General features: G+C 38.7%; 1 long non-coding RNA gene across 1 annotated transcript; it reads right to left on the bottom strand.

Annotated features, from left to right (window-relative positions):
- Positions 1-1,155: 1,155 nt before the first annotated feature.
- LOC115927482 lies at positions 1,156-2,791 on the bottom strand. Its single transcript, XR_004065666.1, has 2 exons — positions 2,576-2,791; positions 1,156-1,701 (listed from the first exon to the last, which is right to left on the bottom strand). It is a non-coding gene; the product is annotated as an uncharacterized LOC115927482 (long non-coding RNA).
- Positions 2,792-3,751: the final 960 nt, after the last annotated feature.

The following is a 3,751-nucleotide window of genomic DNA, read 5'->3' as shown; positions in this document are numbered from 1 at the left end:
CACAACCACAACAAATTGATTCGCCACCAAAGACAAGCATTACACATCCCAAAACCACCACAATAACTCCCAAAACATAAATGTCAGGAGGCCAATGTCTATGTGTCAAGATGTCAGCGATAACGAACACTTTATTAACTAGTCTTGGCTCCAAGCGCACGCAGGCGCGTCACATTTACAAATAATACATCGAGTAATAAATGCAAACCAGAAATAGTAATTGAGCATATATATTCCAAGTCACCTGTATTGCTATGAAGAACTATAATTGAAGAGACTTACATCTCAGGATACTGCACTACACTATTCAGTGAAACCTCATAGTAACATGGTCTTTTGACATCATTATTCATCAGGTGTAATAATAAATTTGAAACTGATTACCCTCAAATGTACACAGTAGATACAACAAGCCAAAGAGTGCACAATCTTATGGGTTTACATCTAGTGACATTATTCCATATAATTTTTCTGTTATCAAATCTCTTCAAAAGCAGTTTTCCATTTTGGAACAAAATTCAAACCAATGTACAAAACGATCTATGGGTGTGTATATGGTGTGCATTACACAGGCTTTTCAATTGCCACACATCTGTGAATTCTTCTCGTTTATTAAAAATGGGCTCACTTGATGTGAATTTCTTGCTTTTCATCTTTAATGATGTAAATCACTTGGTTGAGAGCAATCCAGACAATGTTATAAAAAAGGTCTACATGTTTATCTCAGGTTATCCATACTGTACCTGCAGAATCAAAGCACATGTAGAGTGCAAATAATTTGCAAAAATTTGTCGCTGTTTTCACGAAGTGACGGTAGTGAAAAAAAATGCATTCACTTTGCGTTACGATTTTCCTCACTACCGTCACTTCCTGAAAATAGGGACGAATTATAGCAACTGAATCAGATACAGCAGGTACAATCATGAAGCTTATAGAGTATATATTCAAATACAGTGTACCTCACAACAACTCAAAATTCAATTACATTTTGTTTAACCCCTAATGTAATCAATTCTTCTAAGTTCCACTTTAGTTTGCCTTCGTGTAAAGTTAACAAACAGAAAATTATGGTTAGGTTGTGCAACTGTCACAATGTGTCCCCAAAATTTTATTTTATTACACAGAACAAAAGTCTCAGATTGTTCTGTTTTTTTAAAAGATTATTGAAAGCTCTCTCCAGTTTTAAACGGCTTCACAGTCAATCATCCAGTGGATAAGCTATGCAGACAAGAGGCAAAATATAAAAGACCGATCTGTCTTTGTAGTTTGTACGAATGAAGTTCTATGTTTTGTTTTGTTTTTCTTGAAAATGCGTTCTCTCCAAAGTTGTGTTGAAGTAGGTCAAGCTGATCCTGGCTAATGAGCTTGCTTTTGTGGACTTCCTGCAAGAGAGTCCTGGTTTTTCCATCTCTCCTGTTTACCTTGTTTCACCACTTTAAGCTGTTTCTTGGCATCTTGCACTTGCTGTCTGGTTATATTCAGTTTCTAATCAACTCAGACAGAAAAAGAATAGTCATGTTCTTTTGTAATGTCATAGGGTTTCTTTGGAGGCACGGGAACACTTTTGGATGTTGTACATGGTTTTGCTGGGAGTCTTGAGCCATGGGTCTGTTTATAGGGAGGATGTCCAGGAAAGACAGTAGGCACAGCTCTAAGAATGAGATGTGGTGTGTAACATCCTTTCCTCTCTTGGGTGTATTCCTGCATTACAATAAAAGCAAATGGAAACAATAATGAGTTTTTTCTCATAACATGACAATTGTTCTACTATTCATGCTATTTCATGTGATTTTTAAGACTGAAACTGAAAGCAGCTTCCAGCCAAATAAATAAAATAATAATGATGTCAGCAAGTCATAAGCAAATTTGATAGAAATAGTGTAGTGTGCGGTGGGATTTTTAGGCTAGCCTAGCCTAGTTGGATAACTCCTGTGATGTGAAATTTGGCAGGCTAGCCTGGCTAAGACCAAAAGCTTCAGTCTCTCTATATCGTCGGTTGTTCTACTGAGACTGCGTCTGGCTCCACTAGACCTCTGATTATATTATGGGGAATGTCAACAAATGTCAGTTTTATTAAAGAAATGACCCATATCAGATGGTTATATCTGTCTAACCTGGCTTTGCCTTTCGGGCTTTAGAAATTAGAGAGTAGAGTTTAGATCTAGAGTCTAGATCTAACTTAGATCGAGTCTAGTCTATAGTTAAAATATAGATCTAAAGAAGTCGACATTTGATTTTTATCTTGAAATTAGATAAGATAAAATTAATTGTATCGTTTTATTCTAGACTTTTCTTTAATAGAATCAAGCTCATGGAGTTATATTTCCGAGTTGGACTCTCTGGCTCTTGGAGTTGCGAGCGACTCCAGCGCAGCAGAATTTTCCCATCACCATCCCCAGAACCTTAACCCATGCCTGCCCCAGCCCGGCGGGCGTGGACTGGCGCGCTCCGCTGCTGCAGGAGCTGCGGTGGCTTGTCATGAGACAACCCGGGTACAGACTACAGTCACTGCATAAACTACATTTTTAGCTCTAAAATCTCCTTATTAATCAACATAACATTAAGAAGAACTTACTTGTGAAATATTATGCAGTTCCCTTTCTTTCTTCGGTTCGAACATCCAAATGCAACGCACGAACCTGGCTTCTCCAATTTTTTCCACGTAAGTTGTGCACAGTATCTTGTTGGGTCGTTCGTTTTTCTGCCCTCCTTAGTAATGGCGGCCACAGCTCCAGGTCCACACAGCAATTTGAGCGAGTACGCCCTCTAGTGTTATTAAGTATATATCTCTATGGTTCTCCTTTACTCTTCTGTAAGTTTTCTTTTCCCTTTGGATATTAGGTTGGTGATAATGTTGACGGTGGTGGTCAGGATGCATGAGGATATTTTGTTTGGGTTTAGAGTGATTCGGTAACATTGCCTCGGATTCTGAAACAAAATCCTGGATTTAGCTCAAGCTGCAATCATAATTGCAAACATTGAGGTCAGTTAGGAATCCCATGACTTTTACAAGCAGATCGCCTGTCCGATTATCAAGATATTTACGATTGGAAATCGAAATTTAAATTTTCGTTTACCTAACGGTTTTTATAACACTACAGTCTATAGGGGGAAATGAGTATGTAAAACCGGTCACTCAAATATTTTTTACTTTTTTGAGCCGCTTCATGATCATTTGCAAGTGCAATTTGTTTAGGACTTCAATATTACACCATATCACAGACACTGATAAGACGTACGGCCATGCATCTCAAATTTAGCATTGTTAAACGATGCCTTTAAAGCTTATCTGCCATAGTTTACAGGAGGGATTAGAGCGCCCTGCAAGGTCACTGGACAGGTGGCTATCTCATCAACTCAGCTCTCAGTTAACATAAGAAAAAGAGGATCATGGGGGACCAATGGTCACCGATTAGGCATTGTTTGTTATATAGAGGGCGCAAGTAGCTACAAGTAGTGCAGTGGGCCTTTAAAATGATGATGATGATGATGAGAATGGTGATGCTGATGTGGATGACAATGATGGTGTTAAAGATAAAATGGGGTGACAATGTCGGGACAGGGTCCTAGACTACAAAAGGATCAATTTGCAGTCTGAGGTATAGATGACGGTCGCCGTTGCCCAAAGATTGGAGATTTCAAAACTCATGACATGAAGTCGTTATTCTTGAACGAAATCTCGTTTTCGGTTGGGTGAAAACAATCTTCACGGTGAGAGTTAATTGGAACATTCCTGGCATGCCAAACGTGA

This window comes from Strongylocentrotus purpuratus, unplaced genomic scaffold (genome assembly GCF_000002235.5).
Source record: "Strongylocentrotus purpuratus isolate Spur 01 unplaced genomic scaffold, Spur_5.0 spur5_scaffold_20, whole genome shotgun sequence".
In the NCBI taxonomy this organism is placed as follows: domain Eukaryota; kingdom Metazoa; phylum Echinodermata; class Echinoidea; order Camarodonta; family Strongylocentrotidae; genus Strongylocentrotus; species Strongylocentrotus purpuratus.
The sequence above is the reverse complement of the archived record's forward strand: the minus strand, read 5'-3'. Positions and strand labels throughout refer to the sequence as shown.